The sequence below is a fragment of the Narcine bancroftii genome, chromosome 6, assembly GCF_036971445.1.
Source record: "Narcine bancroftii isolate sNarBan1 chromosome 6, sNarBan1.hap1, whole genome shotgun sequence".
Classification (NCBI taxonomy): domain Eukaryota; kingdom Metazoa; phylum Chordata; class Chondrichthyes; order Torpediniformes; family Narcinidae; genus Narcine; species Narcine bancroftii.
The window spans coordinates 2139806-2166209 of record NC_091474.1 but is presented as its reverse complement, the minus strand read 5'-3'; the positions used below and the strand labels follow the sequence as shown (position 1 = coordinate 2166209).

At 38.7% G+C, this 26404-nt stretch overlaps 1 long non-coding RNA gene across 1 annotated transcript; it reads left to right on the top strand.

Moving 5' to 3' along the window:
* The first annotated feature begins 419 nt into the window (after positions 1-419).
* On the top strand, positions 420-26404 carry LOC138735603 (uncharacterized). The gene is made up of 3 exons (XR_011339816.1): positions 420-773; positions 10309-10774; positions 26141-26404. It is a non-coding gene; the product is annotated as an uncharacterized lncRNA (long non-coding RNA).

Below are 26404 nucleotides of genomic sequence, written 5' to 3'. Positions count from 1 at the left end.
ACCAACTTTTTATTAAGATGCCTGCCTGTTTTCTGAATGGCTCAGGCCCAAAACATTGGTTGCCCCTTACTTCCTATGTTCTGCTGACCTTCTCCAGTATATTTGTGTACTGCACTCGACCCAAGTGTCTGCAGACTTTTTTGTTGCACACAATATATTCCTCTCAGTACATTCGTTTTACATTTATCCACCTGCACGTTCCTCATGACATACATGAATTGAAGTGTGTGGCTTGATCAATTGTTTTCAGAACAAAGCAAAACTATGTAGAAATATGCCACACTAGTTTGACAAACCAGAACTCTGTGGTTATTGCTCAACCTGGACTGTATTTCCCAAGGTAGGAAGTTTTAGCAGGAGTTTACAGAAGGAATTGCGAGTATTAAAATGAACCTCCTGTTTCATGTTGGCGACAACAGCAGAACCTGTTTGCTAAATAATAATTACACCACTGAAACAATTGACAGCTGTCACTGGGGAAGATGATCTGCTATGAATATTCACAGCCAGTGGCAATATATCACCCTGTGAAATGATTTACAAAATGGCACTTTTCCGGAACAATAATTGCGAGAATACCCTCTTCTCTCCATTATTCCTCATATTTTGGGGAATGATTGAATATGAAGGGATGCTAAGGTACTACAAGAGGAAGCCCCTATGGATTCATACCTTCTGGAGTCCACATCTGGAATTGTAGGATGAGGTGCTTGGCTACAGGTACCAAATCAATATTTTGTTAGAGATTAGGGCATAGTTGTCACAGGTTGCAGGTAAGTCATTTTTCTCCTTCTGCCAATTAAAATTATATAAAATACAATATTGTAAGAAGAGTGCTGTAAATAACTAAAGATACCCCTAGATTGCACTGTGAAACATGCACTTGGCAAGTCCTCAATAATGTATTGCAATGTACCCCAGTGTACTCCAAACCTTTTCTACACCCAATATAGGTTTTGTGCAATAACACTTGAGTCATGCAAACTTTAGACATTCATTCTAAATAAAGAATTGTTTATGTCAGCTCTAAACTATACACGAATGTTTTATCTTACTTCCCAAATTATGCAAGTGTGGCTTCCACAGACACATTTAGTTCATCAAGACTTAACTGTCATATGTACCATGAGAGTCATCTGCTTTTCCCTCTTCTCCCAATACCTCTGGTTTTCAATCTCAATTCTTGCAATTGATAAATAATTTAAAGTTTAATATCTAACATTCATTTGCTCTTTTTCTTTCAACATTGTCTACTTTGGTTTTGAATCATTAACATGGTACAATAATTTTTCAGCCTTTCTGTATGCACTGCACAGAATGCTAAATTCTATGCCTTTTTTTTGGCTAAATAATATAAATTTAAAAAATTACTTTTCAAAATAGACTGAAAGATTTACAATTTAATGAAATAACAATGATCTTACACTCTCTGTAAGGAGTTTGTACCTTCTCCCCACATCTGCGTCCATCCTTCAAAACGTACTGGGCTTGTAGGTCAATTAAATGTATTTGGGTGGCAGGGGCTCATTGGCTCGTGGGGTGAAAATGCCTGTTACCATACTATATATCTAAATTTAAATTTAAAAGCATTGAATGCTTTGTGCTGATGTTAATAGCATCAATAAAAGGTCCTCAAACTAAAATGTTCACTCAATTTCTCTTTGAACAAATATTGCTTGACTTGCTGAGTATTTCCAGCATTTTCAGTTTTTAAATCAAATAAGATCAGTAGAGAGATGTTCTATTAAATATCTCCTTTCTCAATGTTAGAGGTCAGCACGGTAAGACAGAATCACCAAGATATAAATCAAGTTCTCACAGCATATAGAAAACATTTGTTTCCAGCAGAACTGTGCAGGAAATCAGTATCAAATAGCACTTAAAGGATTGGTCTGAAGATTCTTGTAAAGCTAAGCATGTGGAATCTGGTAAAAAAAATAATGAATTTTTGGAACCTCAAAGAAAAGAATGTCTGTGAGTCTGGGAATCATATCTGGCCCTTTGATGCAATCTGAGCAATGATAAGGGAATTTGGAATCCTCTTCAGCAGAGAAATTCGTCAACCCAAAGATAATTTTAACTTTGGTTGCAGGTGATGCAAAGCATTTTCCCATTATTTACCTCACCCTATTTACCTCCTAGGCTTCAATGGAAATGAAAATAAAACAGGTTATTAAACAATCCACGTCAAACACCAACATTAAAATTATTTCCAAGTTCAATAAAAAGGGGTCTTAATTTTTCAGAACATTATTTCTTCAGGTTTACCTCTGAGAGGTCGTGCCTCACTCTGCTCTGAACTAATTGATCACAAGGAAATGAGTGGCAATGAAATCTCTGGATTTCAGCATTTGCCAGGAGAATACATCGGCTAGGAGTTGGGATCAATCTGGGCCTATTCTTTGAAAAAAAGTCAATCACAGTTTATGCATGAAAAATGTCTGAGTACTCAAGAACTTTTCACCGTAAGCCAGGATGAAGAGATGAATTACAGGGAAAGTTTGAATAGGTTTGGATTTTATTTTCTGAGAGATATTCAAAATCATGTGGGCATAAATAGGGTGAATGCAAACAGACTTTTTCCACTGAGGTCAGGTGAGGCAAGAACAAGAGAACATGGGTAAAGGATGAGAGGTGAAATGTTTAAGGGGAATATTCATGTGAACTTCTTCACTAAGAGGATGGTGAGGTTGTGGAATGAGCTGGATGGAGGCCCAAATTTGACATTTAAGAAAAGATTGGATAGTTACATCGATTCACGAGAATGTTGACAGGATTTCAGGGTCTGAGTTACAGGGAAAGGTTGTGCAGACTGGGGCTTTTTTCTCTGGAGCGTAGAAGATTGAGAGGGGACTTGATAGAGGTGTTTAAGGTTTTAAAAGGGACAGACAAAGTAAATGTGTATAGGCTTTTTCAATTAAGAAAGGGGGAGATTCAAGCGAGAGGACATGGTTTAAGATTGAAGGGGGAAAATTATAAGGGGAACGTGAGGGGAAATTTCTTTACGCAGAGGGTGGTGGGGATGTGGAATGAGCTTCCGGCAGATGTGGTCGAGGCGGGATCATTGGTTACATTTAAGGAAAGACTGGATCATTTCATGGATAGGAGGGGACTAGAGGGGTATGGACCGGGTGCTGGTCAGTGGGACTAGGAGGGTGGGGATTTGTTACGGCATGGACTAGTAGGGCCGAACTGGCCTGTTCTGTGCTGTAAGTGGTTATATGGTTATATGGGATGAGGAGGAATAAATTGTTCAGCCCTCACTGAAGAGGCTTTTTCTGTGCTGTACTGTACTATGGTTCGAAATGACGAGGGAATTAATTGACTTGTGTAATGGGGGGGGGGGGGGGAGTGGGGGGAGGGAATATGGCTCTATCTTTTTTTATTTGTTTATAAGCATACAGTGATCTGATAAAAAAAAAGTATAGTGGAAGTACTCAGTTGCCCACTCTGCATCTAAAACATATAAAAGTACAAGAAAGAAGCAGGTCCTTTGGCCAATGATATCTTGACCAGGCATGGAGTGATTTTAAGCACTCCCCGACTTGCAATCTATGTGACTTTCGTCCATCCGCACATACGATGGAAAATTTGTTAAAAATATAAAGAAAATAATTTAAAATTTATGCGGTTTATGTTGTATTTGACAAACTAGAACAGGGAAACAGGGCATGTAAGAGCCAAAATGTGCAAGCTTACTTTATTAGTTGGCGACCCGGGGTCTATAGAATGGGCGCAAACATCTTGATTCCTGTGCACATGCGTGAGTCTTCAGTTGGCGAATGCGCAGTTCACGTATTGGAGTTCAGTTGGCACATATGCAAGAGTTAATGGCGTGAATTCAATATTGTAATGGCGCCAACCAAACTCCAATACGCTAACCCAAAGATTTGCACATGCGCACAGGAATCAAGATGGCCACGCCCAGCCTATGGGCCTCAGGACACTGACTAACAAGGTAAATACAAGGTAGATGATGAAAATTTTGATTAAAGTTTAGATGATGAAAATGTAGATAAAAAGTTTGCTTAAAGACTTATTTGCTCCATGCACGTGGGCAAAATTCAAGATACATCCGATCCTTTGGTCCTAATTACGGTCGTAAGTCGGGGATTACCTATATTCCTATCTGCCTCCATTTGCCTTATATTCCTCTGTTCTCAGCCTGTGAATATGTCTGTTCAAATACAGTAAAAGTCCAGATTGCCAGAAATCCAGACCATCTGAGATCCGGACTTTTTGAAACTTCTCAAACCTTTAAATTTAGCAGGCTTTTGTGTGCATAACTGCCACAGATGCACTGCAGAAACATGCGACCACACTTAATACAGGTAACCATATCACAAAGAAATTCATTTGTTCATTTTAAACATAATTTCAAGCACTGCATGCTTTTTTTGTAGTGAAAAAATTTAATGTTTAAATTTTTGTTGTGTTGACTTTATTTTTCTTTAAAACTGCTCATTTTGATAAATGAACCGCGCTGTATTTACTTATGAACAAAACTAGCAAAATTTACGTGTTTATCTCTTCTTTATTCCCCTTAAATTTGAATTTTAAAAGTACTGCCTGAGAATCTGAAAATCTGGACTGACCCAATCCCCAAGCAGTCAGGATTTTAAGACTTTTACTATATTGCTATTGTATTTTCTTCCACAATCTTCCCCGTAGGATGTTCCAGGCACCTACCGCTCACTATGTAAAAAATAAATTACCTCATAAATCTTCTTCAGCTATTTTTCCTCGCACCTTAAAGCTTTTGACATCTTGACCCAGGGGAAGAAAAACTCATGATACCCTGTCAATGCCTCTCTTAATATATATATATATACTTCCATCAGGTCATCCCTTCAACTTCCTGTGCTCCAGAGAAAACTATCCAAATCTGGTAGCTAATACTCTCTAATCCTTGAAATATTGTAGTGACCTCCCTGCTCAAAGCCATGTTGACCACCCCTAATAAGTCCATGCTTATTCCAGATGACTCCTATTCAATAATTTCCCACCATTGATGTAAAACTCACCAGCCTCTAATTTCCTGGTTTGTCCTATTGTCTTCTTTAATATACAAAAGAACAATGTTAACAGTTCTCTAAGATTTTACTCAGTGGCTAAAGATGATGCAGAGATCTCTGTCAAGGCTTCAGTAATTCTTCTCTTGTGTCTCTCAATGCATGACTTTCTGAGTTTCTCCAGCAACAAGAGAGAAGATTAATGACCAGGTGCCACAGTGATGGCCATGGTGTAACTCCCTAGTGTTACATGGTCTAAGAGAATGTATGTAACAAAAGTACAAAATGGGAATGTATAGACATGACACTAAGGGTGTGAAGAGATACTGACAGAAAGTTGCACAGGCAATGCCAAAGGAAATTTCATGTAATATTACATTTCTGTTTTATTACATGACAATAAATAATAAACTTATCTGATCTGAATCCACTTAACGTTCTTAAAAAAAAACCCCAATACCTCATCCTCCTTGATATCAACATGCCCAAGAATACCTTCCCTCACCTCACTCAGCTCTGTAACCTTCTCCTTGGTGAAAGTCATTTACCATCTTGTCCATTTAGTATCTTTGGGCTACCATTTCAGGTTAATAACCATTCTTCAGGATTACCTACATTTCTTTTTATATATTCAATGACCTATAATTTTTTTTAATTTACAAAATGAAGGAATCAAAAGTTTTAAAAGAATTTTCTAATTGAATATAATATAGCGTTGTAACTTGTTATGTTGAAAACTCCATTCCACCAAAATGTTGATGACAATGGATATGAAGAAATCTTCAGTCCAGACCTACCTCTGAATGCTTACAGAGACCGAAGGATTGTCATGGAAGGCAACATGAAACACAATATGAGGATCAGAATTGATTATAAAAGGTTAAACTACGTATGAACAGAACATTTGCATGAAAGATGCTCCATTCTTTTTGCTAATTCTGAAAGCAAGGTGAAGAGATGGAGGATGAAAAGAATGTTTCAGTCCAGGACACTCTCATAGTATTCAACAGTGGTAAATGTACTTTTTCAGGAATCAACACATTTTATATTGATTGTTACAAATCAATACGGTTTCACAGAAGTGTCCTTGACCATATTGGGTCTGGTCTGTTTGAATTGCAATTTCTGTTACACTGTAAGGGAAAAGCAATCCACACTGGCTGTTGATTGAATGAGATGTGTTTTGAAAAGCATACACTGATTAGGAATGACAGATGAGCTCATTCTACTCTGATGGTGAAAACTGGAAATATAAAACTTGCAAAACTCTTGGCACAAAAAAATTTCTAATATGTTATGATATACATATGAAAGATAGGCCACATCAACACGATTTCCTTTTCAATGGCAAGTTGTTTCCTAGTTTAAATCAACAGTGATTATTTCCCTCATTTTCCTTCCATGCCCATTTTAACCACTCTATTTTGGCTAAGTCTAATGTGTGGTTGTAATAAGTCCACAGATGAATGGCTATCACACATCTTTCATAAAGTGGCTCATCAAGGATGCAATGTGATCAGAACTGAGGGGACCAAACATTTCTTAGATTTTTGAATTAGCGGCAATCTGTATATAAGAACAAGGATAGTATCATTCAGACTAAGTAGTCAGGCATTGGATGCCTAAAAATGATCTATTATCTTTAAAATAACACCCACAAGAATCCCAGGTTCTCCCAAACAAATCTTCCATCGTCACTCATTTTCCTATATCCTATAGTCACAGTTGATCAAAATACGAAGCAGGGGAAATGAATTTATGGCTCAATAATGTCTTTCCCACTAGTTTGCTCTCCACTCTTCTAGCAACACAAGTCTATGGTTTCAGAGGCTCAAATAGGACTTCATCTTATAGACATATCAGCAATTCGATCAAGACATCAATCAAAAAATAAGAACCATTCAATTATATGGTAGAGAAGGAAGCCATTTGGCACATGATGCTTGGACTGATTCCACTGGATAATGAAGATTTTGCTTCCTAAACCCTTTTACATTTATTTTATAGATTTTAGGTTGTTGATCATGAAAATCATCTTAAAATTTTCATATCAAAACTGTTTTTTGAGATATAACCCATTTTTTGAGATTTCTTGTCATATTTTAGGTCTACTAGTATATTACCCACAAAGCAAGCTGTTTCTACTCAGTCCAATCATGCCTGGGCAAGCACTCAGTGCAGGTTCTATGCAAATGTTGTCTTAGGCCTGGGCATGCAGGAAAGGCATTTAAAGATGTTGTTGAGAATTTTCTGGGCAACCACAGAGCACCAAACTACATCCAGCTGATTGACCACATGCTTCAAGCGTCCAAAACCATGAAGTGCAACGTATCACTGAAAATTCATTTTCCCCCTTCACGCTTGGACGTCTTGCCTGCTGATCTCAGTGCCATCAGTGACGTACATGGTGAAAGATTTCACTAGGACATTGTGGTCATGGAAAAGCTGGCCATCTATTGTTAGACACTGACATGAGAGGCATCAGATGCTGAGTGCAAACGGAAATCAGCAGTAAAACATTTTTAGGTCAGTTGAACTAACGCAACGTGTCGGCGTCAATATGTGATTAAATGTGCTAAATTCAATAAAATCAATTTAGTGTTTCTCCCACTTCCTACGTGACACCACAAATCTGAAATTATCTTTGTGTTCAGCTTGAACTTGTCTATCATAATCTCCAATTGTTTTTCAGGAACCAAACCTTTTAAAAAAAATTGTTGTCCAGTGTTCTTTGTAAAGATGAGGTTCATTCCTCTACTTTGCTGGAGTTCTGTCTGGTTTTGTTTTCCTTGAGTCCACTCAGGTTGGTATCAGCTTCACTTGAACTGTCTCAGTTGAGATCAGCAGAGATCAAGGTACGAAACTGATAAACATACAACAAACATACCAACTTACATTAGACATTAAAGAAGTTTTGTTAAAATCAATTTTAAAATGAACAAATGCAAAATGGGGAAGTAGAGCATTGAGTTGACTCTAAATTGGCAGACTCAGTTAAATTGCTTTTCCTTTTAAGTTCAAAGAGCAGTTACTGTTAATCTTGCTTAACCGAACACAAACCGTTGCTTAAATAAAAGGAACAAAGAAAATGCCAATCATTTCCGTACCAACTTTGTGGCCTGATGTGTTTTTTAATCTTGGGGGGGGGGGGGGCGTGGAGGGTGGAAATAGGAGCAAGTGACATTGTGACCCCAGCAAATATATTAAGCAAATTCCAGACCAAGGAACATTTCACGGGATGTATTGCTGAGAAGTCTGCTGACTAGCTGCGCTCTGATGGGAAACCCAATCTTTTTTTTGGTAATTGTGGGAATGGTGTCAGCAAATTATAATAAGGATGTAGTTTGAACCATTGGATATGACCAATTGGACAATTGTTTCCTTCTTACACTCCACTAATCACATTTACTGTAAGTGGAAGAAATTCTGAAACATCCACCAAACTGAACATCCTTAGAGACACACACAGACTGCAGACATTGGAATCTGAAGCTAAACACAATTTGCTGGAGATTCTCAGAAGGTCAAACAGCATCAGTGGGAGAAAAAGAATGGTTGATGTTTCGAGCCACAACCTTTTATCAAGACTGTTTAATTGTCGTAGAGCAAGATTAGAGTCTTATGTTTGCTTTGCAACGTTCTAGAGAGAGCAAAGTTAGGTTAACTTTTGGTTAATCTGAAATAAGACCAATTTTTCTCTCCTTGTTCTAATTTTCAGTGTTCAACTAATCTCAAAATGCTTAATTAAAATTGTGCACCAATGCATAACCTGTGTGAGTAATATACTGAATTAGATCAGTTCCGAATGGAGGGGTGGGGGGGAACAGCAAAAGGTTGCAATAATTTAAATGTCATTGAAGCACTCTTTATTTAAATTCCTAAAGAATTCTGTCTGAAATAACCACATTATTTGTAGATGAATTAATACACATCAGGGATATAGTGACAAAAAAGTAAAGTCATAAGTGTGTTGGCATCAGTCCCACCTTCTGACATGATACAACCACAGAATTGTAGATGCATCTGCTATTATGAAATACTTTCTTTGAGGGAATAAATTCAGAGGTCATAATGCATTGCATTCAATGATTTTCTACAAAATCCTCATTTTGTTGCAATTATAATTATAGAATTAAAAACTGAGAAAATGATTGGTGCAATTTTTAAACCTCTGGCTTCCGGAGTTAAATCCAGCCAAAACTTGCAGGGTAAACATGACTGCAAGGGTCCTTAGCCAAATGTTTCAGCTTCATTCATCTAATTCTGAGCAAAGTTGGGCCTACAGAATAAACTGATTTGAAGGGGATGACATGGTGATATGAAGGGGTTGACACGGTGATATGAAGGGGTGGCACAGTGATATGAAGGGGTTGACATGGTGATATGAAAGGGTGGCACGGTGATATGAAGGGGGTGACACGATGATATGAAGGGGTGACACGGTGATATGAAGGGGTTGACATGGTGATATGAAAGGGGTGACATGGTAATATGAAGGGGCAACACGATGATATGAAGGGGCCACACGGTGATATGAAGGGGACGGCACAGTGATATGAAGGGGGTGACACGATGATATGAAGGGGCAACACGGTGATATGAAGGGGCCACACGGTGATATGAAGGGGGCGACACAGTGATATGAAGGGGGTGACACGGCTTTGGGTCAATCTTGAAGAAAAAATGTGTTCATAAAATTGATCACAAAACATAGAGCACAACTGTTGTGTAAATCTTCCACTTGTGTAGGTATTTCTCTGGAACCAATTACTTTCATGTGAAAAGTTTCAAGTCGGGATTTTGATGCTTGTGGTCAGGGATTTAGTCGATATGAACAATATGAACACGTGACAAGATTTAAAATTGTTGTTTCTAAGGTTGTCTAATCACATTTCTAGCAGCTACAAAATCAGTCTGAATTCCCTACCTTGGTTATTCTCATCTTCGCCCTCCCTTGTAAACATAGTTTTGGAATTGTTGTGGATTGGATGCAATGATGTCACATAGAGGGGGAAATGAGTAAATAAAAATCCAACTAATAGAATAAATAAATATCAAGCGTGGATATTGTACTAGAACATGTAAAATATTGTTAAATGTTTTAACAATCATTTCATTTCTCAGAAATTTAGTGAGGTTCAGATAATATTTTTCAAACCTTGAACTTATTTTGCCAGAGAACTGCCAGAAATATATTTTACATATTTCCAATAGTTTTGTAGTCTGTATTATTCCCACTAACCATAATGTTTAGTGTGAATCATGTAATCTTTGTCCCAATGTTATGTGCTTGCAGTACAGAGATAACTCCACTTTGATGTTTGACGTGAAATTGCGACACAGCTGACCTGATTACCTGAACGCCAAAGGCTCTGAGGTTCTACTGGTTACGCTGAAAGTGAAGGGCAGAAACAGCCACCAGCGGTTTATATCAGCTCAAAAAAAAACAACCTTAGATTCATTCCAAACAACTATTCTGCAAATATCAACAGGTCAGGCACAGCTGGAATGGAAGTCTTGGTACCCAAAAAGGCACAAGACAAATATCTGATGAGCTGTTACCCCAATGACATCCCCACGATTTATCTGCGGTGAGAGATCGGAACATATTGTCTGAAAATCACAAGTGGAACACAGTGGGGCAGCTAGAAGAGCTCCAGTGACTCAAATTCAATCCTGACCTCTGACACTGTGCTGGTGAAGATTGCACGTCTCTGCAGGATCTGGGAGAATCAAACGGGATTAGCATAGGACCGGTTCAGGTGGGTGTATGACAGTTTGCATGGGCTCTGTGGGCCAAAGGGCCTGTTTCATTGTCTATCATTCTGTGACTCACATACGCAACACTGGAAATGAAATGAGGGCAACAGTATAACGTGCACAAGAATTGAAAGGTCAGTTACAAAAGAAAACCGGCAGGCACTGTCATTGAAGTTTACACAAAAATGGTGCAGAAACACAGCATTCTCTCTGAGCAAAGACAAAGATACATAATCAACGTTTCAGGCCTGAACCCTTCAAATGGTGGGGATGAGAACAGGATCACAGGTCATAGGTGGATATGGGTGGGAGGGAACAAGATAAAAAAAAAAGCTGAGATGATAAGGGAAGGGGTTAGCTCTCTGAATGGAGAGCAAAGGGACCTGGAGGAAAAGAGGCAGAGGGATAGGGAAGAGAGTGAAACAAGGGAGTTGCCCTAATGAAAACCAGAGAACTCCATGTTAATGCTATCTGGTTGGAGAGTGTCTAGATGGAATATTAGGTGTTGCTCTCCAATTTACAAGTGGCTTTGGGTTGGCAGTGCATGAGGCCAAGGACAGACAGATTGGTGTGGGAGTAGGGCTGATGCTGAAGATGACCCCTGCCGAGTCACATGGTGTTGCTTCATTTAAAAGGACTGTTTTGGGCCCTGAATTATGGTTCCTACCCCTGTGGTCACAAGGGTAGGTACCGAGGGGTCAAATAGAGAGAAGGGATAAATAGATGAGGGAATCACAGAGGGAGTGGTCCATGCAGAAGGTGGAGAGACGAGGAGTGGGGAAGATGTGCCTGGTGGTGGAATCATGTTGTACGTAATAGAATTTGTGGAGGATAATATGTGGAATGAAAAGGCTGGTGGGGTGGTAGGTGAGGAACTAGGGGAAGAGCTTCAAGACTCAGGGCAATAAATTTTGGGTAGAGACGAGGAAAAACTGCTTTTCCCAGGGAGTGTGAATCTGTGGAATTCTCTGCCCATTGGATGCGACCTCAGTAAATGTATTTAAGACAAGGTTAGATAGATTTTTACATAGTAGGGCAATTAAAGGATTTAGGGAAAAAGCAGATAGGTGTAATTGAATCTATCAGCAGATCAGCCATGATCACATTGAACATTGAATGGCAGAGCAGGCTTGACAGGCCAGATGGCCGACTCCTGCCCCTATTTATGTTCTTATTATTAATCCCATTTCCAGCACTTGTACAATAGCCCTTTAAGCCAAGGTGATTCAAGTGCTTGTCTATACACTGTAGTGGTTACCACAACACTATTTCAGTGCCGGTGACCCAGGTTTCGAATCTGATTCTCTCTGTAAGGAGTGTGTACAATCCCCTGTGTACGCTCCAATTTCCTCCAAAGACATTCATGGTTAGTAGGTTAATTGGTCACATTGGATGTATTTGGGCAGTGTGGGCTTGTGGGCCGGAAGGGCCTGTTACTGCTCTGTATCTCTAAATTAAAATAAAATTAAATGCTGTCAGTGACTCTACTTGCACCATTCCCTTAGGGAGTGCATTCAAGATTCTCACCACTCTCTTGGTGAAAAGAATCCACTTTAGGTCCACACTTGATTTTTTATCCTTTCACCTCAACCTAGTCCTCAACTTTTACCTACCTTTCATTATCAGGAATAGTCCAACTTATCGATACCCAGCAGAATTTTCCATATGTCACCCATGTCCCTTTTAACTTCCATCACTCCAGGGAAAACAAATCCAGATTTGCCAGTTGCTTTTCATTATTGAAATAGTTGGTGCTACAGGATTCAATTTGAATTTAAAAATCATAAGATTTTATCACTGGGACTGACAGGCCTTGGATTCTAAGGAGAGACTGGCTAGGCTGGGACTTTTCTCTCTCTCGTGGATAAAGGCAGCTGACGTGGACATTACCCCTCCGTAAACCTTCGTCCGCGAAACCAAGCCAAAGAAAAGAAAGGATATAGGGAGTCCTTATAGAAGTTTATAATATCATGAGAGATATAAAGTAAAACCCCTGGAATCCAGAATTCAAGCAACCAACAACCTCAAATAAACGGCAAAAAAAAATCAAGGAAAAGAATGACAATAAATAAGAATAAATTAACAGGTGAAAAATATGCAAATTTAAAATGACAAAAGTAAACATTCTCTGAAGTAAAACATAGGCCTTTGGTGAAGATGGGAGCAAATATTCAATCCGTGGAGTGCCTTGCTTGTAGCATCTGTTTAAATAAAGTTTGAATAGAGTTGTGTTTGAATAAAATGGCGCCCAGGATGAAGAGCTGATTGATGCCACTTGCCATTGGGGAGACTCTCCCTGCTTAGTAAAAGTCACCCCAGTCAGAGGCTTCATCTGTAAACTTGGGGAAAGTGGGGGTTAATTCTCCATAATGTTATTGTTCGTCTCTCAGGTGGCTCTGAGGAGGGGGAGGAATCTGTAGATGCAGATTCAAATAATGTGACTGAAGATAAAGTAAAATGAATTAAGTTTTATATATTCATGCAAGCGAAGTTTGTATATTGTAAGTACATTTTTTTTGTCATCTAAACTGTTTATGCTTAATTCAGGTGTATTAGTTAAGCATTGTAAAAGAAAGTCACAACCAACCAGAAAATACACTAATCCAGCATCTAGCAATCCCCATAAGTGCTGGATACCAGGGGTTTTACTGTAGATAAGGAAAGTAGCATTGTAATTTTTCCAAGTTAGGGAGTCTATAACTCAAGGGCCCAGGTTCAAGGAGAGGGAGGAAAATTTTAAAAGGGACTTCTTTCTCACAATGGATGCCAGAAATATGGAATGGGCTGCCAGAGGATGTGTTAAAGGTGGCTATAATTGTAGGGGTTAAAAGACATTTGGACAGGTAAATGGATAAGATATGAGCCAAACATAAGCAAATAGGATGAGCTTGAATATAGAACTGAATCAGCATGGCCAAGTTGGGCCGAAGGAACTGTTTCCTTATAGTAGAATCCTATGACTATAATTATATTTAATGTAGAAATAGGGTCTACTACAAGCTTACCAGCCTAATTATGCTGCACACAGGTCACTGTGTGCACCAAACAGCAAAAATAGCTTACATTAAATCAAACTATTTAAAACCAAACATCTGCAATTCAACTCATCAAGAATGATAATGGACAACTCAACAGTTAACGAGAGGAGGCAGCTCAAAGATCATCTCCATCTTTGGTGAGGAAGTGCCAACTCTGAGTGGAAAATAAAACTGAAACCTTTGTAACTGTGAGGGACAATCATGGAATCAGGAAGCACAAAAACATCTCCTTTCAAGCTATGCTAATCACAATGACTGCATTTGGCCTGGATTGCTCTCAGGCTTTCCTGTCCAAGTACCTGTACAAATGCTTTTTAAGCATTGTAATTGTACTTGCCTTCACCACCTTCTCTAGCAGCTTGTTCCAGACAACCTCTGTATGAAAATACTCACCCATCAGATCTCCTTTAAATTCTCCCCTCTCACTGTGCCATCTAGTTCGAGACTCTCCTGCCCCAGAAAATAAGCCTTACTATCTATTCTATCTGTGTTCCTCATAGTTATTTCTCATGAACCTCAACCTCCTACATTCCCATCTGAAGATAACCAGGCTATCTAATCTCTTCTTACAAGTTCAGGCCTCCCACTCCAGGCAACATCCTGTTGAATCTCTTCTCTACTCCCTCAATTATTAGCATGTCCTTCCAGTGGTGAGGTGACCAGAACTGTACATAATATACCAAATGCATTCTAACTAATATTTTGTACACCTGCAACTCTTCATAATGTCCCAACTCTTATACACAATGTCCAAGCCTGTAAAGGCAAGCATACCAGTTTCCAGACTTATTGCTACAGCCTTTTTTTTTTGAGTAAGACACCAATATTAACTATGTACCTGTCTTCTGGTACCTCAACCATGGCTAACAAAAAATGCAAAAATCTCCATCAGAACTGGCAATCTCCTTCCTTACTCACTTGCTCACTCGGGACCTATCCCATCAGGCTCAAGAGATCGCGTCCCATGCTCCAATATTTCTAACATTTCTTCCTTCTTCAACATAAAGCTCAAGTTTAAGTTTATTTGTATCTGATTGTACCAGTACACCCAACAAAACAGTGTTTGCCAGTCTATGGTGTAGAACACTGCAAAACACATGAACAGATTTAACACAATACATATACACACTATATATGTACATAAAGTAAAATAAATATTCTAAATAAATAGCTGAGTCACAGAGAGTTTTGTTTTGCAGTTATTCAGCAGTCTCACTGCCCATGGGAAGAACTGTTCCTCAACCTGGTAGTTCTGGCTCTGATACTCCTCCATCTTTTTCCTGATGGGATTAGCCGGAAGATGGGTGTGGGTTGGTAGAAGTCCTCCCAGTTTTTGTGAACCTTTTTTAAACAAAGATCCTGATAAACCCCATAGATGGGGGGGTGGAGGAGGGAAGAGCGACCCCAGTGATCTACTCTGCTACTATTATGGTGCTATGGATTGACCTCCAATTCAATGCTCTACAGCAACCGCACCACATTGTGATTCAGCTGGGCAGGACCCTCTCGATAGAGCTCCTGTAGAAAGATGATAGAATGGTGGCCGATAGCCTTGCCCGTCTCAGTTTTCCAAGGAGGTGCGGTTGTTATTGCGCCTTCCTGACAAGTGAGGAGATTTTATGTGTCTAGGAAAGGCCACTTCTTAAGTGCACTCAGACAAACAGTGCTCTCCACTACCGAGCTATTAATCTGGGGTCGTCTTTAAGTCCACAAGCACCTCCTTTGTCTTGACACTTTGAGACTCAGGTTGTTATTCTTGCACCATTTCACAAGATTTTCCACCTCTTCACTGTAGAGTGATATATGAATGTTGCTGATGAGGCCAACTACTGTTGTGCCATCTGAAAACGCTGGATCTGGCCTTGCAGTCATGGGTCAGTACCATGAACAGGTGGACTGAGCCCACAGCCTTGAGGTGCACCAGTGCTCAACACATGCGCACGCACACACACACACACACACACACACACACACACACACACGTTCTTTGATCCTAGGGGAACTACTCTTTCCTAGTTCTTGCTTCCAATGGACCTGAAAAATGATAAGTCTCTCCTTAATCATACTTACTAGGTCATTTCCTTGTATACTTTTGTCCTATATTCCTTTTTCAAATTCTCTATATCCTCTATTAACCTTAGAAGACTCGTATGTCTGGAGGCACATCTGGCTAGGACCAGGATACATCAGCAGATTCTGTTATCTGAAAAATCTGTGTGAATCAATTGTGTGTTTTTGTGAAAATCCAGTCGTTTTTAAAAAAAATCATTATTGATACGAACTTTTAAATTTTAGATTTATTTAATCAATCAGATAGCATAGTTAGAGCTCACATCACCAGATCATTACCCAGATGTCTAGCTTACTTAATTACTGCGCTTCCATATGCAAATATGGGAATTTAAAATGTACTTTGTATCATGAATAAGCTATCAAAAAGGTATATTCTTGAATATACAATATTAGTTGGGTTAGAAATACAGAACTTTCTGCTTCACAATTGTTTGACATGCAAGGCTCCAGTATTGGTATTTTATTTATCTGAAGGAATGATTAACTTCACTTGTCCAACAGAATCTGGAAGAAAGTCTTTGATGACAAAGGCAAATGGAAAATTTTCCAGTCCCTGCTTCAGAGAGGATAAATGTTTATTACTATTCCTCTGGCCTTCTTGATAAAGGCAAGCTGTCAAGGACAGTAGAGTTCTTGTCAGTAGCAGCCATCGAGCCAGGTCAACAGGGCAAACTACAGAATTTCATCACCACACAAATTCCAGTTATTATTTTCAAACTTTCCTCCCTCAGTTAGAATAGTTCACAAATGGGGATAAATCATGCCTTTTAGCAAAATAATTGTTTAGATTTTATTGCTAGTGTCACATCTGGAATATAAGGCCAAATAATGCAATAAACCAACCAGGGACAAAATACATATGTTTGGCAGCATTAGGTACAATGATCTACAGCTAACCCTGCCCTGTTTTTCTGATTAATGAATTCTGCCAAGCAACACTTTGCAGATGACAGCTAATGTGGAAGATCCTCAATGTTGATGCAACTTTCTCCGGTGTTCAGGAAGTGTTATTACTACTTTTTAAAGTCAATATATACCACATCATTTATACTTTTAATTTTTTTATTTTACACACTGTTAACCATATCAATCAAAATACATACAAACATTTCCCTCTTAAATATACACAGTGGCATTTTCTCCCCCTTTTTTCCCCCCTACCTTCCCTCCCCCCTTCCCACCCCCCTCCAAACCCATTAAACATTCAACAATACAATAAACCCATTAAACAATTTCATCACACAATGAAAATAAACAAGAAAATGGTCTCATCTACTTTTACACACTGGGTCAGTTCATTTCGTCTTCTTATCATTTTATCATTTTAGGGGGTGGAGGTCCGAGGTAGGCCCTCTCTGTTATGTTCCATGTACGGTTCCCAAATTTGTTCAAATAATGTGACTTTATTTTTTAAATTATATGTTATTTTTTCCAATGGAATACATTTATTCATTTCTATGTACCATTGCTGTATTCTCAGGCCATCTTCTAATTTCCAGGTTGACATAATACATTTTTTTGCTACAGCTAAGGCTATCGTAATAAATCTTTTTTGCACTTCATCCAGTTTGAGGCCTAATTCTTTTCTTCTTATATTACTTAGAAGAAAGATCTCTAGAATTTTTGGTATGTTATTTTTTGTGATTTTATTTAATACCTGATTTAGATCTTCCCAAAACTTTTTCACTTTCTCACATGCCCAAATGACATGTACTATTGTTCCCATTTCCTTCTTACAGCGAAAACATCTATCTGATAATGTTGGATCCCAAACAAAAGTGGGAAAAAGATTTAAACATAAAGATAAAAAATGAAACATGGAAAAAGTTATGCTCTGGAACTACGAAGAATATAATAAACACAAGGTTACGTATGATACAGTATAGTTGGTTACACAGGTTATAGATCACTTTATACTGATGCTTCCACCTCTTTGTCCACCTCATATCTCTGTGCAGCTTCCTTTTATTTTAAAGTCTGATAAACAGGTAAAGTCAGCAAATTTAGATTCTCTCTTCACACAAGTGGGCAGTTGAACTGAAGTTGTCCTAGAATGGAATGTACTCCTATCCATTCAGATGCATGTCAATTGAAATGGCTTTTGTAATTCATTGAGGGAGAGTTATTGTATATAATGCCAACAAAATAATGAATCACAAAGTAAAAACATTGTCCTATTGTGAATTTGAAAATGTTCATGATTTTTCTTTCAAAGGGTAAAGAGGCTCAGACACAATACAACATCCTGGTTCAGGCTGATCTTTTTTTTTTTTCTTTGGCTTGGCTTCGCGGACGAAGATTTATGGAGGGGGTAAAAAGTCCACGTCAGCTGCAGGCTCGTTTGTGGCTGACCAGTCCGATGCGGGACAGGCAGACACGATTGCAGCGGTTGCAAGGGAAAATTGGTTGGTTGGGGTTGGGTGTTGGGTTTTTCCTCCTTTGCCTTTTGTCAGTGAGGTGGGCTCTGCGGTCTTCTTCAAAGGAGGCTGCTGCCCGCCAAACTGTGAGGCGCCAAGATGCACGGTTTGAGGCGTTATCAGCCCACTGGCGGTGGTCAATGTGGCAGGCACCAAGAGATTTCTTTAGGCAGTCCTTGTACCTTTTCTTTGGTGCACCTCTGTCACGGTGGCCAGTGGAGAGCTCGCCATATAATACGATCTTGGGAAGGCGATGGTCCTCCATTCTGGAGACGTGACCCATCCAGCGCAGCTGGATCTTCAGCAGCGTGGACTCGATGCTGTCGACCTCTGCCATCTCGAGTACCTCGACGTTAGGGGTGTGAGCGCTCCAATGGATGTTGAGGATGGAGCGGAGACAACGCTGGTGGAAGCGTTCTAGGAGCCGTAGGTGGTGCCGGTAGAGGACCCATGATTCGGAGCCGAACAGGAGTGTGGGTATGACAACGGCTCTGTATACGCTTATCTTTGTGAGGTTTTTCAGTTGGTTGTTTTTCCAGACTCTTTTGTGTAGTCTTCCAAAGGCGCTATTTGCCTTGGCGAGTCTGTTGTCTATCTCATTGTCGATCCTTGCATCTGATGAAATGGTGCAGCCGAGATAGGTAAACTGGTTGACCGTTTTGAGTTTTGTGTGCCCGATGGAGATGTGGGGGGGCTGGTAGTCATGGTGGGGAGCTGGCTGATGGAGGACCTCAGTTTTCTTCAGGCTGACTTCCAGGCCAAACATTTTGGCTGATACATCCATGACAAACAGCATGGTCCACTTTCGCACCATCACAAAATCTGTTTCATCATTATTTTAAAGAATGTTTATGGTGAGGGACTCAGTGATGACAATCCCATTGAATGTCATGGAGAACTTTCATCAAGGTATGAGCAGAATGTAGGCAGGTGGCTGAACAAAATGGTGGCTGGGGGGAGGAGCACAGTCCTACAGGCAGGAGGTAATTGGTAGATAACAAATAGGGGGAGGGGGATGGTTCTGTGAATGGAGAGGGAAGGGGGTGGAGAGTTGGAGGAAAGAAGAAAGAAAAATGGGGAAGACAGGGAGAACGGGGAGTGGGCGAGCAGAAATCAGAGACATCGATGTTAATGCCATCTGGTTGGAGAGGGCCCAGACGGAACATTAGCTGTTGTTCCTCCAATTTAGGGGTGGTGTTAGTTTGACAGTATATGAGGCCATGGACTGACGTCAGCATGGGAATGAGGTGCAGAACTGAAATAATTCGGCACAGGGAGATCCCTCTCATTGATGCAGACAAAGTGATCCTTTATATTTCTGAATTTTGAAAGAAGAAAAGTCAGGAATTTGGCAGCTGAAGATATTTCCCCAAAGAGCAGAGATATCCTAAATATGGAATATATTCCTGCAAAAAAACACAACGATTTTCTTTTATGACCTCAGCCACTGTACATTTTCTCCATTGATGCTCCTTAAGTCCAATTTTACCCAGGCACCTCTCTGCCACACTCAGGCGAGTGCTTGAGGTCAAGGGCAATCTCATGTTTTATTCACATTTGGATCAATGCTGTAATGAGATCTAGAGCAGAGTGATGCTGACAAGCCCCAAATTAGGCATTGTTGAGTTGTTTCTTGGTAATCAAATGACAGTTAATCATTTTGTTGATGATAACTTCCATCACTTTTCTGATGACTGTGAGTAGACTGACTGTTTACCATAATGAGTTTAATTTTTGAAAAATTATAATTGGCAATTTTTCATAGAGTTGGGCAGGTGCCAGTGATGTAACTGGTCTAGATTAGTTTGGCTAGTGATTCTTCACTACTAGAACTGAGAGGTTGTCTGCTCTCATCAGCTTTGCTGCATTCAGTGCTTTCAACTATTTCTTGATATCACGTGGAAGAATTTAATTGGCTTGATGACTTTCTGACTGCAATTTCAAATGCTTTCACTCACATGCTGGGTCCAGCAATCACTGGGCTTTGAGGTATTCTCAGAGCCTCTTCAGCCAATTATCTGCTTAATTGTTCATCACCTTTCATGACTAGATGTGGTAGCACTGCAGACTTGTATATGGAACCCAAGGATATGACCTCAGGATTCTACTTGGCTTTTAAGAGATTAAACAAGGCAGAATTTATTTTCCAGAAATGGAGAAAACAGAATAAATTGATAGAAATGCCAAAATTAAAATGATATTGGACAAAAGTTGCTTCAAGAAAATATTATGGCCTTAAAGCACAAATAATAATTAAAGAGCTGTGCTTAATGTAAACCTTGTACTTGCAAGGAAGAATTTGCCATTAATATCAGGTATTTACATTTAGAAACAAACCAGATACAAAGGGACCAAGGAGTATCTGACACAAACACTGGAGAGGAGATAAGATTTGTACATGTTGGATACTTCCCACAGATTAAAGTTAGTGCAATTTTTAGAATAAAGGTACATAAAAGCTGAAGATTTGATTCTGGACCCTTTAAGGGTCTGGACCCAACACATTGACTGACCATTTCTACCCATGGATTCTATCCAATCTTTTGAGTTCCTTCAACAATTCTTCAAGATATACTATGGCTTCAGTTCTCTTACTCCACACTTCACCAACGTTAGTCTTCTTTCGCAGAGAGTTGCATCCACTCTCAAATATTATCCATCATCACCCTTACCCAAATATCTATTCTCTGACTGTTGCAGTCAGTGATATATTCCCATGCACTTACATCTAGTTCTGCCTGCTCGATGTGTATTCTGCATAGTGTTAGGTCTGCTTTGTTCATGAATGAGTGAGACAAACACCAGGCTGAGTCGAAATCAGGGTTCTTTGTTCTTTATTACCGGATTGTAACACTTGCGACCAACCAGGTTAGTCGGAGAATGCATTCTGCCGTTATCAGCAAAATGGTGATTTTTTATACCCTTGGATACATGCTTAGAACATCATCATATCATTACTTGTCCAATGACTAAAACTGTTGCTATCCTTTTCCTGCTAGCTTCCTGCCTCTCAATCCATCAATGTCTCTCTTATCTTGTAAGTACAAGGATGCATTCTGTTACTCCTTAGTACTGGGTGACTCCTTCTCCGGTCCCATCTCATGATGTTTTACCTAACAGGAGTACAAGGACACCTGCCCTTCTTGTTACTGCCCTGTACAGGGTAACTCCCTACACATTCCCATCTCATGATGTTTTACCTTACAATAGGTGGAGCATGAAAACATCCGTACTTCAGGCTAAAGGCTAGTATAATAGTTAATTGAATCTAGATTCAATGGTACTAGTTGGCACTTAAAAACAATTGGTGATGCTGGAAATCGAACATGAAAACAAAAAATTATTTTGCAGGTCAGAGAATGTCTGTGCAAAAGGAAACAATTGCTATTTCAGGAAGAAATAATGAATGGTGCTCAAGGCAATGTAAAACAAAGTATTTCACACACCAATCAGCCAAGTTTTAACCTCAAGAGTGCAGCTAAAAAAATCTAGCTATTTGTTTGGAAAGGCTTTTAGAATATTGCCTGGATTATAAAATGAACTGTATAAGCGAATGTGAGCAGTAAAATATCTTAAGTATGTGGATTTTATGAAAGGAATGCAATCCTGCACCTGAATTGTAAAGGCTTCCTTTGCTCCTCTCACCATACCACACAAATGAACTTAAAACCTATGCCCTGGTTTTATACTTCGCTTGCTGTATAATTTCTTTTTTCCAAATATTTTGTTTGGCTTGCATTAGTTATGGTGGGGGGGGGGGGGGGGGGGTGGGGAGGAGGGAGAGATGGGGGGGGGGAACAGAGGCTTGCCTTGACGGCCAATTATCAGTGGGAGTCAAAGTATTAAAGAATTTGGTTTCATAAGGGGGAAATACGCACTGTGATTTTTTACTGTAAGTGAAACCATAATATAACTTTAATTGAAACCAAAGTCCCATGAGAACATTTGACATGTGAAAATAATAATTTCTATTTGTAGGCTCTTTGAAGTATTCATCATCTGTTATTCATTTTATGCGCAGATTACATTCAACATACTGAGTGTAAGGAAGGGACAAGATTGTATTGGACTTACATGCTACATTTTCGTATCTGGGCCAACATTTGAATAATTTCCCGACTGATGATAGTATCTAATCTCTGCCAACTGCAAGAGTTGAAAGTACAGCTCTTTCATAAAGTGTGCTCAGGTTCCACTCATGGCGTGAACCTATTGGGCAAAGTTTCCCAGAAATCTGAGGTTCGATCCAAAAAAAAGTTTGAAAATTCTTCCTGAAGCTGCAGAGATGATAATCTAAGAACAGAGGCAGCTATGCAATCCATCAAACCCAGGTCACAACTTTTATTTTATTTAAATTTAATCCTTGAGCTCCTGTGATGCTAATTGTTACTCTCTTTCTTCGTTGCAATTGGACACAGAGCCCAACCAAGACTTTTGATTTGATCTCGTGACAATTTTGAGACCTGGCAGTCTGTAAAAGTTTGTTCCCTCATTGGTGGTTTTTGGCTAACCAAGAAGCTAGCTTTACTAGTTTCCAGGCTCACCTCATTCAAAAATCAGAAGCTTTCAACTTTCACGTTTCTGATGAGGGGTAATAATTGGGGAAACAGGGAAATGAATAGATGCAACAAACATAATTCTCAGTGGGCCATTATATAGATATTGGACTGCAGTTCTATTTGGCTCATTTGTTGAGCTCCGACAATATTTAGACATGTATTGCTTATGTTATTTTTGGTATATTTGAACCATAGGTATTAAAGCAAACAAGAATAATAAATTAAGAAGTAAAACACAGATGTCTGCAGATATCGTTTTTGAAGTAAAAACGCAATGCTGGAAAAGCATCAGCAGGTCAAACAAAGTACTTTATATAGCAAAGACAAAGATCCATAACCAACGTTTCGGGCTTGAGCCTTTCATCAAGCAATATTAATTTCTTCAAAACCTTAAAGGGATCAAGGCCGAAATGTTGGTACATCAATACACTGTTTGACCTCCTGAGTTTTGCCAGCATTGCGTTTTTACTTGGATAAATTAAGAGGCTCATTTTCATGATCCATAGAATCCATAAATATAAGGTAGGAAATTAATTGGGAAACATTTCCATCTCAGATCATTATTCTGACACCTGCTTCATCAATTTGAGTTATTCAATATTAATTTCTTCCAAAAAAATCTGCCAATTAATGTCAATAAATAGAGTTCCCATAGTAATAAAAACACAAACAGTACTTTATATCATAGATCAGGAAATTGATTCCATTTTTAAAAGTCATTTGTTTTTTTAAACTTCGACACTCTCTTTCTAAAAAAATGCTAATATATATGGATACAGTCACTGCATGGAAAATCAAGTCATGCACTGAAGGTCAGAAATGGTTCAATAAAGCAGTAAAACTATTCCGTATTTTCCAAAAACCTGAAACTGCTCCTATAATAACAAGGTTTTTTCCACATTGTATCAGAAGCGTGGATGCCAAAACACAAATAACCCCACATTTTCAAATCTGTACTCACTGGAGCAGGCAGGTTTGAACTAAACATAAGTTGTTATTGTTGTCTGCTAAACGTGTCTAAGGGGATCAAAGCAGCCAGCAGGAGTACAATTTTATCAACCTGTCCATCTCAAGTAATCAGTTTTGTAGCAGAAGTATATAAAAGTACTTATACAACCATATACGTATTATCAATCTGTTTGCTGAAATCAGTTTGATTACAGAAAGCATTTAAAAATTACCTGAGAAGAAAAATGATTCCCAGTCACAGACTGTGCAGAGTATTTCAGCGGTTACCAACAACAATCCAAGAAATGAAATACAAGCAATGACAACAAGTTTTGGCATTGGCAAATGTGAGTTAACCTATAATTGCAAAGAGTTCTCATTTTATTTTAGGAAACTGCAGTGAAAATAACCTTTTTCCTAAAATTAAGCTCAAAGATGACTGATCCTTGTTAACATAAAAGTGAACATAGAACACGGAACGCACCAGCACAGTACAGACCCTTCAGCCCTCAATGTTGTGCCTAAAAAAATGTACTTAACCCTCTATTTTTCTTCCATGTGCCTATCCAAGAGTCTCTTAAATGCCCCTAATATCTCCACCATCATCCCTGGCAAGGCATTCCAGGCACTCACAACTCTCTACAAAATACTTACCCCTGACATCTCCCCTCAATTTCCCTACCTTCAGTTTTTACACAGGTCCTTTGGTGTTTGCTATTCCTTCCCTGGGAAATAGGTGCTGACTGTCCATCCTATCTATGTTCATAATCTTGTAGACCTCTATCAAGACTCCTCTCATCCTTTTGTGCTCCAAAGTGAAAAGTCCCAGCTCTGCAAACCTTGCCTCATAAGACTTATTTTCCAATCCAGGTAAATCTCCTCTCCACCCTCTGCACATCTTCCACATCCTTCCTATAATGAGGTTACTAGAACTGAATATAATATTCAAAGTGTGGTCTCACCAGAGATTTGTAGAGTTGCCACATGACCTCGCTATTCTTGAACTTAATTCCCCTATTAATGAAGCCCAGCATCCCATAGGCTTTTTTAAAAATAAATTTTATTTAAGAATTTTATAGAACATTACAAAAAAAAGAAATACAAAAATACAAATAAAATGAAAAACAAAAAAAAACCCAGAATGTAGAATATAGTATTCCCCCCCCACCCCCCCTCCTGCTAAACTACACTATTTCAACTCTCTTCCTCACCCCTTGGAGACTTTAAAAAAATTGAAACATTTAAAATTAATTAATCAACGTGCCAACTCTTTACATATCATTTACTTAAAATCTATATCCATACATTCCAAATATATACTCCACATTTTAACAAGAAAAGGATAGTTATTTCACAAATTATAAGATATTTTTTCCAGATATAAACACGATTGCAGTTCATTATGCCATCTTTGTATATTCAATTCTACATCATTTTTCCAAGTTATCATTCTACATTTTCTTGCATCCTCTAACCCTAACCGCAAAAACACCAATTGTGACTTATTAGCCAATCCCGGAATAACAGGATTCATATAACCCAATAAACACATCAATGGATCCATTTGCAAATCAATTTTGAATAAATCTCAAAAATGTTATCACTTTCCCCCCAAAAATTTAACTTTCTTATGCATAAAAGTACCTGCCTTTTCTCCACATCTAAAGCACAAGTCTGTTAAACTAAACCCATATTTCTTCAACTTCTCAGAAGTCAAATATAATCGATGGATAAAATTATAATTAACTATATTTCTATATCTCATATTAATTAATTTTGTAACAATCAGTACACCTATTTGACCATTCCTCTCAAGACAATTCAATATTTAAATCTTTCTCCCATTTCTCTTTTGTCCTATAAACCCCAACTTTGTCCATCTTTTCTTGCAACAATCTATACATATCTGATATAAACCCTTTTGTTTCCTTATCAACTATTAAAATCTCAAATTTAGATTGACTTGGTAAAATTAAATCCTTACCAAACTGGATTTGCAAAAAATCTCGGACTTGATGAGAAGCCAAAAGAGAGTTTGAAGAAGTACCAAATTTCTCTTGTAGTCGATTAAATGTAGAAAATTTACCTGCCTCAAAACAATCTTGTATAATATTTATTCCCTTCAATTCCCAATTTTTCAAATAATGATTATTTCAAGAAAACGGAATTAATTTATTCTGATATGTCGATGATTTAATTGAAATTTTCCCTTTAGAACCTATAAGTTGATCTCGCTTGTACCAAATATCCAATATATGCCTTAATACTGGTAATTTATATTTTTGTAAAAATAAAGGATTCCATTTATAAATAATTTGACATTTCTTTTTCAGAAATTTGATCCAATTCAACTTTGGCCCACACAGGTGGTTGTTGAACATCAAATAACCTATTAATAAATTTCAAATTTCAACATCCGGTACCGCACGGATGGCAGTCTCTTCAATCTGAGGCGCCTGCAAGCTCACACCAAGACACAAGAGAAACTTGTCCGAGAACTACACTTTGCAGATGATGCCGCTTTAGTTGCCCATTCAGAGCCAGCTCTTCAGCGCTTGACGTCCTGCTTTGCGGAAACTGCCAAAATGTTTGGCCTG